This window comes from Pleurodeles waltl, chromosome 2_2, assembly GCF_031143425.1.
Source record: "Pleurodeles waltl isolate 20211129_DDA chromosome 2_2, aPleWal1.hap1.20221129, whole genome shotgun sequence".
Classification (NCBI taxonomy): Eukaryota; Metazoa; Chordata; class Amphibia; order Caudata; family Salamandridae; genus Pleurodeles; species Pleurodeles waltl.
This window is the reverse complement of record NC_090439.1, coordinates 976,171,399-976,186,683: the sequence shown is the minus strand read 5'-3', so window position 1 is coordinate 976,186,683 and position 15,285 is coordinate 976,171,399. Positions and strand designations below refer to the sequence as shown.

The following is a 15,285-nucleotide window of genomic DNA, read 5'->3' as shown; positions in this document are numbered from 1 at the left end:
GTTGTTTTCTGGTAGGGTGCTTCCCTTTCCGTGTGGGTTTTTACAGAGAGTTGGTGCAAATGAATGCCTCTTCTAGCAGATCATAACCCTTGTCTTGGTTTTTGCTATAGCTATCTCACAAGTTTGCAGGTGAGCCCTCTTTGCATCTCCAGTTCTCTCGTCTGGCTCTTGTTAATCTTACCTGGAGTTTTATTCTTTTCTCTGGGTTCCCTGAGGACAGTTATGCTGCCCTCTCGCTTTCATTACTGCCTGTGAGATAGGCCAGACTCACACGCTCGCCTGTGACTCTTTGCTCCTCCTGGCCACTTGTGCAATGCTACACGCTCTGTGCAGCAATATTTTCAGACTCAGGAGTTGGCTGCTCTGGAGGATCTGCTGTCGTCATGGTTTCACCAGTATCCTTGTACATGAGGATGGAGAAAGAAAAGAGGAAAGAAAGGAGGCAGGGAATAAAAGATGGCCTAGTTGGGGTGAGTTGTGACACCATTCACCCATGCACTCAGACTGCTGGAGCAGAATGGCAATCCAAAACCTTAGGCTGGAATATCTGAGGGGTCAGTGGTCGAAAGTATTTATCTTGTTGGAAAAAGCAACCTCTACGTTGGGCACCAGGGCCTTTCACTGGAACGGGAGGGGTTGATTACAGGATTTCATGCAGTGGTTTTAAGTTCTGATGGGAGAGGCATTCTGGAAATTATACAGTGTAGAATGACTGGCGCACTTTCCACGTGCAGCGTCCATCCCTCCATTCCACAATTAAACTGAGGCACAGAGCAACAGAGCAGTCATCCATGTTAGCACAGCTTACAATGCAGGTATTCTCTCTGTAGGAGCTCATAGTGGAATAAAATGTCCTCAGATCAGCACAATCTTGCCACTTGTGAAAACCTAGATTAAAAACTACTATCTGACTCCCTTGAGCCTTCCGCTGAGACTCTTGGGCGGGCAACCAAAGGTTTCCTTTCATGCTCCTCGTAGTCCAACTTTAGTGGCTCACACATTCCTGTTCTCCTTGCAAGACTTTCTTCTACTCACCTATCAGCTGTTCCCCACTGAGCTGCCACCCTCCACTTAGGCCTATGGATTACCAGGGATCCTCTTTCAACCACTCATTGCTTTGGCCCTCAAGGAGCCCCGATGAGGCAAGGAAATGACACTAAGAGCTGGCATGCCTTTGGATGCAGTCTGTGACTCCCTGCCGTGACCTGAAACCTACCCTGTCAGGAAGAGAACTCGCTGACACCTTGCAGCCAAGCCAAGATCACTAACGAATAAGCAACAGCTTCCATCGTTGCCTGCCCTTTCCTCATTTAAACGTAACAGACCCACTAATTAAGTCAAAATGTGTTAGTTTTGTGATCTTCAGTAAATGACTGCTGTGGGATCAGTGTGCCATTAATTGAAACAATTAGCTGCCTCCATGTGGGTTTCTATCCTTGTCTCACACCCAACAGGTTTGATAATGGCACCAACCACCTTCACCCCAGTCAATAAGAGTTCTGCAAACCTACCTATGACCCTACTCCAACAGAACACATTAGCACTCCTAGCACAGCAGTGTTACACCGATAATGTGGCTCCTAGTTGGCTAAGTGTTTGAAAACTGAAAAGCATATTTTTAGATCATGGCAAACGTCAGTGACAGGTGTGTGATAAACACCATGACAAATTATACCTCCACATGCATGACCTAATCCGTAACTTTCTAAGAATGCCATGGAGTAGCAAGCTACCCATCTGCAAACAGCCTTTAGGGGCTCATAAGGGGTAGAAAATGCTATACTAATACTGCGACAATACAAAGCAACACAATTGTCAAGATCTGCCCTTGCCAACCCTGCACCCTGAATGACTGTCGTAGGGGCTAGGTGGCTGCATGTCTTAGGAGAGCACCAGTTTAAGGGAAATCGTTATGTGGCGACCATTACTGTTGCACATGGAGCAGAGCAGCATTGCTCCGTAGATTTCTAGGCCCAAATGTATACTTTTTGGTGCAAAACTGCAGGAACGCAGTTTTGCACCAAAAAGTATAGTGCCGGCGTGCACCATTCCTGAGCACCAGCCGGGTGCAAGCCGGCGCTCAGCTTGGGCTAGCCTCAACTAAAATGACGCTAGCCAGGTGGAAGTGGCGGTAGGGAACGAGGAGGTTGTGCTCCAAAAAATTACACTAGTCTGGTTAGAGGCAAAAAAATGCCTCTAACCAGACTAGTGCCATTTCCTGGCGCACAACCACCAAAAACACGACTCCTGTCTTATTAAAGACAGGAGTCATGACTACCAACCCAGTGGCCAGCTCAGGGGACAAATGTCCCCTGGGCATGGCCATTTCAACCTGTGCTATGCAGGGGCCCCCAAGTTAGGGCCCCCCATTGGCACTTTAAAAAAAAAAAACACTTACCAATACTTACCCTACTTACCTGGGATGGGGTCCACCATCCTCCGGTGTCCCTCTGGTGGGGGTGGAGGTGTACCTGGGGTTTGGGGAGGGCACCTGCGGACCCATTCCATGGTGTTTAACCATGGAAATGAGTCCACAGGTCCTCTAACGCCTGGTCTGACCGAGGCATTAAATAATGGTGCTAAGCAAGCTTAGCACCAATATTCAGGACCGCCTCCCTCCAGTGCGTCATTTTAGCACGGGGAGATAAAAATGGGGCTATGAGGATAGAATCATTTTTTGGATGGGAACACCTATCTTGCATTTCATTGAAGAAAAGTAGGTTCACTCATCCAAAAAATGGTGGAAACTCCTACATTTTGACATTAGACGTGTCTAACGTCAAAATATAAATATGGAATTAGGTTTGCTCTGAATTTGCATAACAAAAATTATGCAAATTCGGCACAAGAGGAGTATAAATATGGGCCTTAGTGTCTTGCCCACAACTCATGGCAGCATGAGTGATGCAAGACTTCAGTTTGGTGACAGAAAGCCACGTTTTGGTGAACATACCAAAAATGTTGACACACAGCCATGGAGCATTTCAGGTGATGCCCTGTTTTTTTAATTGTCAGTAATGGTGAGAATAGTACTGGAAAGATACAAGCTTTGAAACTACCGCCATTATTTGTTTGGGATACAGGAAACCGTCAGATATTTTAAATGGAGAATAATATTGCAGATAGCTTATCAAAGTTGTTATGGTGAATCAACCAACAATGTTTCTTTGTGGAGAGAAGATTTCTCTGAAAACAATTTAAGAAGTTAGAAGAAATATCCAGGATGTTTTGAACATTCTGAAAATTCTCTGAGTGTTAGACCTGTCAGCCTTAGGGTGGTGTTACCCCACACTTTTTGCCTACTTACAGCAAATGTTTTGCTGAAATTCCTTTTTGGCTGGTTTTAGGACTCTGTGCACCTTACCACTGCTAACCAGTTTTAAATTGCTTGTGCTCAGTCCCCTGAACATGGTTTGATTGTCATATACCTAGTTGGTATACTTTATTTACTTATAAATCCCTTGTAGAATGGTATACAATATACCCATGGCCTGTAAATTAAATGCTGCCTGTGGGCCTGGCACACTCACTGTGCCACGCACTTAACTAGCACGCAAAAACATGTCCGAGGCCTGCCACTGCAGCCTGACTGCAGTGTTATACTGCCATATCGACTTACCATTTAAACCTCCTTGCCAAGCCTGGAACCCCCCCTTTGATTATATATAAGTCACCCCTAAGACAAACCCTGTTGCTGGGGCTTATACCATCCACTAAAAATAAGAAACTTAGACATAAATTTGTAGTGCTGGGAGTGTTGCTTGCAAAACGTAGAATTGCTGTCAACGGGCTGGGGACCAAGCTGCCTGAACATGAGGAATGGCTCAGGGATATGGTGGAATGGGTAGTGGTGGAATAAGTGAGGATGAGGCATGTGCGTCGAGATGACAAATTGGGGGATGATCTGGCAGCATGCATGAGCCACCGTGTGTGGTGGACGGGCAGGGCGCTGAGAATGAGGATGACTCTGCCCCACAAACCTGTGGTAATGTGGAGCCTTGGTATAAAGAAAAAGAGGGGGGGACCGGGAGATTAACTGGTCCAGTGTACACTCTCCCAACAATAGTACAAAAAACAAAAGTACACTGTTCCACACAGAAAGGGACTAGGGAGACTTGAAGAATCAGGAGCGAGTACCCTCAAGCATCACAGTGGATGACTAGCATCATCATTGGGTAATGCTCCTCGCCAGGCCGGCAGTGCAACGCCTGACGGGCTCCCCACAGGGGGGCACCAAGCCGTACTGTTCTGATAGTGACTGGTGAGTTATAACTACCTAAACAGGCATGCCTACATTTGTGCACCAGCACACAAAGGAGAGAACAGAAAAAATTGCGAATATAATTGGTTATTCATCACTACGTATTTCATCATTTTAATCAATAGTCAGGGATGAAACCAAGATTAAAAACAAGAGAAAGTAATAGGTTGAGTGTCAATGCTCAATTACTTTCAGAGAGCAGTAAACTCGGAGGAATATCACTCTAGAAATCCCTCTAAACCAGGGTCAACATGTTTCGCGTCATACGGTTCTCACGGATCCAATGACGCTTCATCAGGACCCTTGCACCACCATCCACTCAACATGGCTTCAAGCCACATAGTTGCTGAACCACTGGCTTCATTTTTGTTCACGTCATCCTCAAACATGCACTGCCCCAACAGTACAGATTCAACAGTGTTTCTATAACCATCATCCACGCAACACGGCTCAAGCCATAACGTTGCTTAACCGCTTCTGTGCCTTGGACGAGATGATCTCGTCCAAGGCTACAGTTCCCCTGTGCCTTGGACGAGATCATCTCGTCCTAGGCCCAGGGGAACTTGGGGGTGCGCTAGCGCGCCCCCCGTGCACCCCCCTCCCCCCCCAAGTCGGGGATGGAAGGGGAAGACCTTCCCCTTCCACCCCCGACCCCCCCCCACCCTCCCCCTGTGACGTCAGCGCGCGCTGATGTGTCACAGGGGCCTCCCTCGTCGCGCTGGAAGCTCTGCTTCCAGCGCGATTGAAAAAGAAATGCAAAACCATTTCTCTTTCAATCGATGGGAGGCCCGGAGGGGCTTCAAAGGGAAGGAAAAGTATTTCCTTCCCTTTGAAACCCCACTAGACACCAGGGATTTTATTTATTTTTATTGAAATTGACAAAAGGGAGCGACCCCTTGGGCAAGGGTCGCTCCCAGGGGGGGCATTTTTTTGAAAAGGCCTTTTCTGCCCCCAGGGGGGGCAGAAACCTCTAGGCACCAGGGACCATTTTTTTTTTTTTTGTTTTTTCATTTTTTTTTTTTTGGGTGGGGAGCGACCCCTTAGGCAAGGGTCGCTCCCCTTGGGGGAAAATTATATTTTGGCCATTTCTGCCCCCCTTGGGGGCAGATTGGCCTATTTTGATGAGGCCAATCTGCCCCCAAGGGGGGTAGAAACCACTAGACACCAGGGAGTTTTTTCTTTGCGTGAATTTCACGCAAAGGGAGCGACCCCTTAGGCAAGGGTCGCTCCCTGGGGGGGAGGGCAATTTATTTTAGGCCATTTCTGCCCCCCCTGGGGACAGATCGGCCTATTATTAGGCCGAACTGCCCCCAGGGGGGGCAGAACCCTCTAGACGCCAGGGCAATTTTTTTTTTTGTGTTTTTTTTGTTGTTGTTGTTTCTTTTTTTAGAGATGGGGAGCGACCCATCAGGCAAGGGTCGCTCCCCTGGGGGGGGGGGCAAATTGTATTTAGACCATTTCTGCCCCCCTGGGGGCAGATTGGCCAATTTTAGGTCAATCTGCCCCCAAGGGGGCAGAAACCACTAGGCACCGGGGATTTGTTTTTTGGCGCCAATGTCACGCAGGGGGAGCGACCCCGTAGGCAAGGGTCGCTCCCGGGGGGGGGGAATGGGGGGGTGGGGTTGTGGGGGCAAATTTATTTTAGGCCATTTCTGCCCCCCCGGGGGACAGATCGGCCTATTATTAGGCCGAACTGCCCCCGGGGGGGGGCAGAACACTCTAGGCGACAGGGCAATTTTTTTTTTTGTGTTTTTTTTTGTTGTTGTTTCTTTTTTTAGAGATGGGGAGCGACACATCAGGCAAGGGTCGCTCCCCTGGGGGGGGCAAATTGTATTTAGACCATTTCTGCCCCCCTGGGGGCAGATTGGCCAATTTTAGGTCAATCTGCCCCCAAGGGGGCAGAAACCACTAGGCACCGGGGATTTGTTTTTTGGCGCCAATGTCACGCAGGGGGAGCGACCCCGTAGGCAAGGGTCGCTCCCGGGGGGGGGGGGGGGTGGGGGGGCAAATTTATTTTAGGCCATTTCTGCCCCCCCGGGGGACAGATCGGCCTATTATTAGGCCGAACTGCGCCCGGGGGGGGGCAGAACACTCTAGGCGCCAGGGCAATTTTTTTTTTGTGTTTTTTTTTTTTGTTGTTTCTTTTTTTAGAGATGGGGAGCGACCCATCAGGCAAGGGTCGCGCCCCTGGGGGGGGCAAATTGTATTTAGACCATTTCTGCCCCCCTGGGGGCAGATTGGCCAATTTTAGGTCAATCTGCCCCCAAGGGGGCAGAAACCACTAGGCACCGGGGATTTGTTTTTTGGTGCCAATGTCACGTAGGGGGAGCGACTCCGTAGGCAAGGGTCGCTCCCGGGGGGGGGTGTTGGGGGGGCAAATTTATTTTAGGCCATTTCTGCCCCCGGGGGGGGGGGGGCAGAAACCTCTAGGCGGCAGGGGAATTTTTTTTTTTTAACTTTGTTTTTTTTTTTAGAGATGGGGAGTGACCCATCAGGCAAAAGTCGCTCCCCTGGGGGACAAATTGTATTTAGGCCATTTCTGCCTCCCTTGGGGGCAGATTGGCTGAGTTTAGGTCAACCTGCCCCCAAGGGGGCAGAAACCACTAGGCACCGGGGATTTGTTTTTTGGTGCCAATGTCACGCAGGGGGAGCGACCCCGTAGGCAAGGGTCGCTCCCGGGGGGGGGTGGAGGTTGGGGGGAGAGAAATTTATTTTAGGCCATTTCTGCCCCCCCTGGGGGCAGATCGGCCTATTATTAGGGCGATCTGCCCCCGGGGGGGTCAGAAACCTCTAGGCACCAGGGCACATTTTTTTTTGTGTTTTTTTTTTTTGTTTGTTTGTTTTTTTAGAGATGGGGAGTGACCCATCAGGCAAGGGTCGCTCCCCAGGAGGGCAAATTGTATTTAGACCATTTCTGCCCCCCTGGGGGCAGATTGGCAGAGTTTAGGTCAATCTGCCCCCAAGGGGGCAGAAACCACTAGGCACCGGGGATTTGTTTTTTGGTGCCAATGTCACGCAGGGGGAGCGACCCCGTAGGCAAGGGTCGCTCCCGGCGGGGGAGGGTGGGGGTTGGGGGAAAAATTTATTTTAGGGCATTTCTGCCCCCCCCCTGGGGCCGGCTGAGCTACAGGCCAAACACCACAGGTAGGCACCTTGCAAAAAACACCTCTGTTTTCTGTGAAAAAATATGTTGTGTCCACGTTGTGTTTTGGGCCATTTCCTTTTGTGGGCGCTAGGCCTACCCACAGAAGTGACGTACCATTTTTATCGAGAGACTTAGGGGAACGCTGGGTGGAAGGAAATTTGTGGCTCCTCTCAGATTCCAGAACTTTCTGTCACCGAAATGAGAGGAAAAAGTGTTTTTTGGGCCAAATTTTGATGTTTGCAAAGGATTCTGGGTAACATAACCTGGTCAGAGCCCCGCAAGTCACCCCATCTTGGATTCCCCTGGGTTTCTAGTTTTCAAAAATGCACTGGTTTGCTAGGTTTCCTCAGGTGTCGGCTGAGCTACAGGCCAAAATCCACAGGTAGGCACTGCTTTTTATAAAAAAATGTGATGTGTCCACGTTGTGTTTTGGGCCCTTTCCTTTCGTGGGCGCTAGTCCTACCCACACAAGTGAGGTATCATTTTTATCGGGAGACTTGGGGGAACGCTGGGTAGAAGGAAATTTGTGGCTCCTCTCAGATTCCAGAACTTTCTGCCACAGAAATGTGAGTAACATGTGTATTTTTAGCCAAATTTTGAGGTTTGCAAAGGATTCTGGGTAACAGAACCTGGTCCGAGCCACGCAAGTCACCCCTCCTTGGATTCCCCTAGGTCTCTAGTTTTCAGAAATGCACAGGTTGGGTAGGTTTCCCTAGGTGCCGGCTGAGCTAGAGGCCAAAATCTACAGGTAGGCACTTCGCAAAAAACACCTCTGTTTTTTTCCAAAATTTAGGATGTGTCCATGTTGCGCTTTGGGGTGTTTCCTGTCGCCGGCGCTAGGCCTACCCACGCAAGTGAGGTATCATTTTTATCGGGAGACTTGGGGGAACGCTGGGTGGAAGGAAATTTGTAGCTCCTCTCAGATTCCAGAACTTTCTGCCACAGAAATATGAGGGACATGTGTTTTTTTAGCCAAATTTTGAGGTTTGCAAAGGATTCTGGGTAACAGAACCTGGTCCGAGCCCCGCAAGTCACCCCTCCTTGGATTCCCCTAGGTCTCTAGTTTTCAGAAATGCACAGGTTTGGTAGGTTTCCCTAGGTGCCGGCTGAGCTAGAGGCCAAAATCTACAGGTAGGCACTTCACAAAAAACACCTCTGTTTTTTTCCAAAATTTAGGATGTGTCCACGTTGCGCTTTGGGGTGTTTCCTGTCGCCGGCGCTAGGCCTACCCACGCAAGTGAGGTATCATTTTTATTGGGAGACTTGGGGGAACGCTGGGTGGAAGGAAATTTGTAGCTCCTCTCAGATTCCAGAACTTTCTGCCACAGAAATGATAGGGACATGTTTTTTTTTAGCCAAATTTTGAGGTTTGCAAAGGATTCTGGGTAACAGAAACTGGTCCGAGCCCCGCAAGTCACCCCTCCTTGGATTCCCCTAGGTCTCTAGTTTTCAGAAATGCACAGGTTTGGTAGGTTTCCCTAGGTGCCGGCTGAGCTAGAGGCCAAAATCTACAGGTAGGCACTTCGCAAAAAACACCTCTGTTTTTTTCAAAAATTTAGAATGTGTCCACGTTGCGCTTTGGGGTGTTTCCTGTCGCCGGCGCTAGGCCTACCCACGCAAGTGAGGTATCATTTTTATCGGGAGACTTGGGGGAACGCTGGGTGGAAGGAAATTTATAGCTCCTCTCAGATTCCAGAACTTTCTGCCACAGAAATGTGAGGGACATGTGTTTTTTTAGCCAAATTTTGAGGTTTGCAAAGGATTCTGGGTAACAGAACCTGGTCCGAGCCCCGCAAGTCACCCCTCCTTGGATTCCCCTAGGTCTCTAGTTTTCAGAAATGCACAGGTTTGGTAGGTTTCCCTAGGTGCCGGCTGAGCTAGAGGCCAAAATCTACAGGTAGGCACTTCGCAAAAAACACCTCTGTTTTTTTCCAAAATTTAGGATGTGTCCACGTTGCGCTTTGGGGTGTTTCCTGTCGCCGGCGCTAGGCCTGCCCACGCAAGTGAGGTATCATTTTTATCGGGAGACTTGGGGGAACGCTGGGTGGAAGGAAATTTGTAGCTCCTCTCAGATTCCAGAACTTTCTGCCACAGAAATGTGAGGGACATGTGTTTTTTTAGCCAAATTTTGAGGTTTGCAAAGGATTCTGGGTAACAGAACCTGGTCCGAGCCCCGCAAGTCACCCCTCCTTGGATTCCCCTAGGTCTCTAGTTTTCAGAAATGCACAGGTTTGGTAGGTTTCCCTAGGTGCCGGCTGAGCTAGAGGCCAAAATCTACAGGTAGGCACTTCGCAAAAAACACCTCTGTTTTTTTCCAAAATTTAGAATGTGTCCACGTTGCGCTTTGGGGTGTTTCCTGTCGCCGGCGCTAGGCCTACCCACGCAAGTGAGGTATCATTTTTATCGGGAGACTTGGGGGAACGCTGGGTGGAAGGAAATTTGTAGCTCCTTTCAGATTCCAGAACTTTTTGCCACAGAAATGTGAGGGACATGTGTTTTTTTAGCCAAATTTTGAGGTTTGCAAAGGATTCTGGGTAACAGAACCTGGTCCGAGCCCCGCAAGTCACCCCTCCTTGGATTCCCCTAGGTCTCTAGTTTTCAGAAATGCACAGGTTTGGTAGGTTTCCCTAGGTGCCGGCTGAGCTAGAGGCCAAAATCTACAGGTAGGCACTTCGCAAAAAACACCTCTGTTTTTTTCCAAAATTTAGAATGTGTCCACGTTGCGCTTTGGGGTGTTTCCTGTCGCCGGCGCTAGGCCTACCCACGCAAGTGAGGTATCATTTTTATCGGGAGGCTTGGGGGAACGCTGGGTGGAAGGAAATTTGTAGCTCCTCTCAGATTCCAGAACTTTCTGCCACAGAAATGTGAGGGACATGTGTTTTTTTAGCCAAATTTTGAGGTTTGCAAAGGATTCTGGGTAACAGAACCTGGTCCGAGCCCCGCAAGTCACCCCTCCTTGGATTCCCCTAGGTTTCTAGTTTTCAGAAATGCACAGGTTTGGTAGGTTTCCCTAGGTGCCGGCTGAGCTAGAGGCCAAAATCTACAGGTAGGCACTTCGCAAAAAACACCTCTGTTTTTTTCCAAAATTTAGGATGTGTCCACGTTGCGCTTTGGGGTGTTTCCTGTCGCCGGCGCTAGGCCTACCCACGCAAGTGAGGTATCGTTTTTATCGGGAGACTTGGGGGAACGCTGGGTGGAAGGAAATTTGTAGCTCCTCTCAGATTCCAGAACTTTCTGCCACAGAAATGTGAGGGACATGTGTTTTTTTAGCCAAATTTTGAGGTTTGCAAAGGATTCTGGGTAACAGAACCTGGTCCGAGCCCCGCAAGTCACCCCTCCTTGGATTCCCCTAGGTCTCTAGTTTTCAGAAATGCACAGGTTTGGTAGGTTTCCCTAGGTGCCGGCTGAGCTAGAGGCCAAAATCTACAGGTAGGCACTTCGCAAAAAACACCTCTGTTTTTTTCCAAAATTTAGGATGTGTCCACGTTGAGCTTTGGGGTGTTTCCTGTCGCCGGCGCTAGGCCTACCCACGCAAGTGAGGTATCATTTTTATCGGGAGACTTGGGGGAACGCTGGGTGGAAGGAAATTTGTAGCTCCTCTCAGATTCCAGAACTTTCTGCCACAGAAATGTGAGGGACATGTGTTTTTTTAGCCAAATTTTGAGGTTTGCAAAGGATTCTGGGTAACAGAACCTGGTCCGAGCCCCACAAGTCACCCCTCCCTAGATTCCCCTAGGTCTCTAGTTTTCAGAAATGCACAGGTTTGGTAGGTTTCCCTAGGTGCCGGCTGAGCTAGAGGCCAAAATCTACAGGTAGGCACTTCGCAAAAAACACCTCTGTTTTTTTCCAAAATTTAGGATGTGTCCACGTTGCGCTTTGGGGTGTTTCCTGTCGCCGGCGCTAGGCCTACCCACGCAAGTGAGGTATCATTTTTATCGGGAGACTTGGGGGAACGCTGGGTGGAAGGAAATTTGTAGCTCCTCTCAGATTCCAGAACTTTCTGCCACAGAAATGTGAGGGATATGTGTTTTTTTAGCCAAATTTTGAGGTTTGCAAAGGATTCTGGGTAACAGAACCTGGTCCGAGCCCCGCAAGTCACCCCTCCTTGGATTCCCCTAGGTCTCTAGTTTTCAGAAATGCACAGGTTTGGTAGGTTTCCCTAGGTGCCGGCTGAGCTAGAGGCCAAAATCTACAGGTAGGCACTTCGCAAAAAACACCTCTGTTTTTTTCCAAAATTTAGGATGTGTCCACGTTGCGCTTTGGGGTGTTTCCTGTCGCCGGCGCTAGGCCTACCCACGCAAGTGAGGTATCATTTTTATCGGGAGACTTGGGGGAACGCTGGGTGGAAGGAAATTTGTAGCTCCTCTCAGATTCCAGAACTTTCTGCCACAGAAATGTGAGGGACATGTGTTTTTTTAGCCAAATTTTGAGGTTTGCAAAGGATTCTGGGTAACAGAACCTGGTCCGAGCCCCGCAAGTCACCCCTCCTTGGATTCCCCTAGGTCTCTAGTTTTCAGAAATGCACAGGTTTGGTAGGTTTCCCTAGGTGCCGGCTGAGCTAGAGGCCAAAATCTACAGGTAGGCACTTCGCAAAAAACACCTCTGTTTTTTTCCAAAATTTAGGATGTGTCCACGTTGAGCTTTGGGGTGTTTCCTGTCGCCGGCGCTAGGCCTACCCACGCAAGTGAGGTATCATTTTTATCGGGAGACTTGGGGGAACGCTGGGTGGAAGGAAATTTGTAGCTCCTCTCAGATTCCAGAACTTTCTGCCACAGAAATGTGAGGGACATGTGTTTTTTTAGCCAAATTTTGAGGTTTGCAAAGGATTCTGGGTAACAGAACCTGGTCCGAGCCCCACAAGTCACCCCTCCCTAGATTCCCCTAGGTCTCTAGTTTTCAGAAATGCACAGGTTTGGTAGGTTTCCCTAGGTGCCGGCTGAGCTAGAGGCCAAAATCTACAGGTAGGCACTTCGCAAAAAACACCTCTGTTTTTTTCCAAAATTTAGGATGTGTCCACGTTGCGCTTTGGGGTGTTTCCTGTCGCCGGCGCTAGGCCTACCCACACAAGTGAGGTATCATTTTTATCGGGAGACTTGGGGGAACGCTGGGTAGAAGGAAATTTGTGGCTCCTCTCAGATTCCAGAACTTTCTGCCACAGAAATGTGAGTAACATGTGTATTTTTAGCCAAATTTTTAGGTTTGCAAAGGATTCTGGGTAACAGAACCTGGTCCGAGCCACGCAAGTCACCCCTCCTTGGATTCCCCTAGGTCTCTAGTTTTCAGAAATGCACAGGTTGGGTAGGTTTCCCTAGGTGCTGGCTGAGCTAGAGGCCAAAATCTACAGGTAGGCACTTCGCAAAAAACACCTCTGTTTTTTTCCAAAATTTAGGATGTGTCCATGTTGCGCTTTGGGGTGTTTCCTGTCGCCGGCGCTAGGCCTACCCACGCAAGTGAGGTATCATTTTTATCGGGAGACTTGGGGGAACGCTGGGTGGAAGGAAATTTGTAGCTCCTCTCAGATTCCAGAACTTTCTGCCACAGAAATATGAGGGACATGTGTTTTTTTAGCCAAATTTTGAGGTTTGCAAAGGATTCTGGGTAACAGAACCTGGTCCGAGCCCCGCAAGTCACCCCTCCTTGGATTCCCCTAGGTCTCTAGTTTTCAGAAATGCACAGGTTTGGTAGGTTTCCCTAGGTGCCGGCTGAGCTAGAGGCCAAAATCTACAGGTAGGCACTTCGCAAAAAACACCTCTGTTTTTTTCCAAAATTTAGGATGTGTCCACGTTGCGCTTTGGGGTGTTTCCTGTCGCCGGCGCTAGGCCTACCCACGCAAGTGAGGTATCATTTTTATCGGGAGACTTGGGGGAACGCTGGGTGGAAGGAAATTTGTAGCTCCTCTCAGATTCCAGAACTTTCTGCCACAGAAATGTGAGGGACATGTGTTTTTTTAGCCAAATTGTGAGGTTTGCAAAGGATTCTGGGTAACAGAACCTGGTCCGAGCCCCGCAAGTCACCCCTCCTTGGATTCCCCTAGGTCTCTAGTTTTCAGAAATGCACAGGTTTGGTAGGTTTCCCTAGGTGCCGGCTGAGCTAGAGGCCAAAATCTACAGGTAGGCACTTCGCAAAAAACACCTCTGTTTTTTTCCAAAATTTAGAATGTGTCCACGTTGCGCTTTGGGGTGTTTCCTGTCGCCGGCGCTAGGCCTACCCACGCAAGTGAGGTATCATTTTTATCGGGAGACTTGGGGGAACGCTGGGTGGAAGGAAATTTGTAGCTCCTCTCAGATTCCAGAACTTTCTGCCACAGAAATGTGAGGGACATGTGTTTTTTTAGCCAAATTTTGAGGTCTGCAAAGGATTCTGGGTAACAGAACCTGGTCCGAGCCCCGCAAGTCACCCCTCCTTGGATTCCCCTAGGTCTCTAGTTTTCAGAAATGCACAGGTTTGGTAGGTTTCCCTAGGTGCCGGCTGAGCTAGAGGCCAAAATCTACAGGTAGGCACTTCGCAAAAAACACCTCTGTTTTTTTCCAAAATTTAGGATGTGTCCACGTTGCGCTTTGGGGTGTTTCCTGTCGCCGGCGCTAGGCCTACCCACGCAAGTGAGGTATCATTTTTATCGGGAGACTTGGGGGAACGCTGGGTGGAAGGAAATTTGTAGCTCCTCTCAGATTCCAGAACTTTCTGCCACAGAAATGTGAGGGACATGTGTTTTTTTAGCCAAATTTTGAGGTTTGCAAAGGATTCTGGGTAACAGAACCTGGTCCGAGCCCCGCAAGTCACCCCTCCTTGGATTCCCCTAGGTCTCTAGTTTTCAGAAATGCACAGGTTTGGTAGGTTTCCCTAGGTGCCGGCTGAGCTAGAGGCCAAAATCTACAGGTAGGCACTTCGCAAAAAACACCTCTGTTTTTTTCCAAAATTTAGAATGTGTCCACGTTGCGCTTTGGGGTGTTTCCTGTCGCCGGCGCTAGGCCTACCCACGCAAGTGAGGTATCATTTTTATCGGGAGACTTGGGGGAACGCTGGGTGGAAGGAAATTTGTAGCTCCTTTCAGATTCCAGAACTTTTTGCCACAGAAATGTGAGGGACATGTGTTTTTTTAGCCAAATTTTGAGGTTTGCAAAGGATTCTGGGTAACAGAACCTGGTCCGAGCCCCGCAAGTCACCCCTCCTTGGATTCCCCTAGGTCTCTAGTTTTCAGAAATGCACAGGTTTGGTAGGTTTCCCTAGGTGCCGGCTGAGCTAGAGGCCAAAATCTACAGGTAGGCACTTCGCAAAAAACACCTCTGTTTTTTTCCAAAATTTAGAATGTGTCCACGTTGCGCTTTGGGGTGTTTCCTGTCGCCGGCGCTAGGCCTACCCATGCAAGTGAGGTATCATTTTTATCGGGAGGCTTGGGGGAACGCTGGGTGGAAGGAAATTTGTAGCTCCTCTCAGATTCCAGAACTTTCTGCCACAGAAATGTGAGGGACATGTGTTTTTTTAGCCAAATTTTGAGGTTTGCAAAGGATTCTGGGTAACAGAACCTGGTCCGAGCCCCGCAAGTCACCCCTCCTTGGATTCCCCTAGGTTTCTAGTTTTCAGAAATGCACAGGTTTGGTAGGTTTCCCTAGGTGCCGGCTGAGCTAGAGGCCAAAATCTACAGGTAGGCACTTCGCAAAAAACACCTCTGTTTTTGTCCAAAATTTAGGATGTGTCCACGTTGCGCTTTGGGGTGTTTCCTGTCGCCGGCGCTAGGCCTACCCACGCAAGTGAGGTATCATTTTTATCGGGAGACTTGGGGGAACGCTGGGTGGAAGGAAATTTGTAGCTCCTCTCAGATTCCAGAACTTTCTGCCACAGAAATGTGAGGGACATGTGTTTTTTTAGCCAAATTTTGAGG

General features: G+C 49.0%; 1 protein-coding gene across 3 annotated transcripts in view; it reads right to left on the bottom strand.

The window, feature by feature from the left end:
- The window catches only part of COL14A1 (collagen type XIV alpha 1 chain), a 443,381-nt gene that overhangs the window by 292,931 nt on the left and 135,165 nt on the right, over nucleotides 1-15,285 (bottom strand). The window lies entirely within an intron of this gene.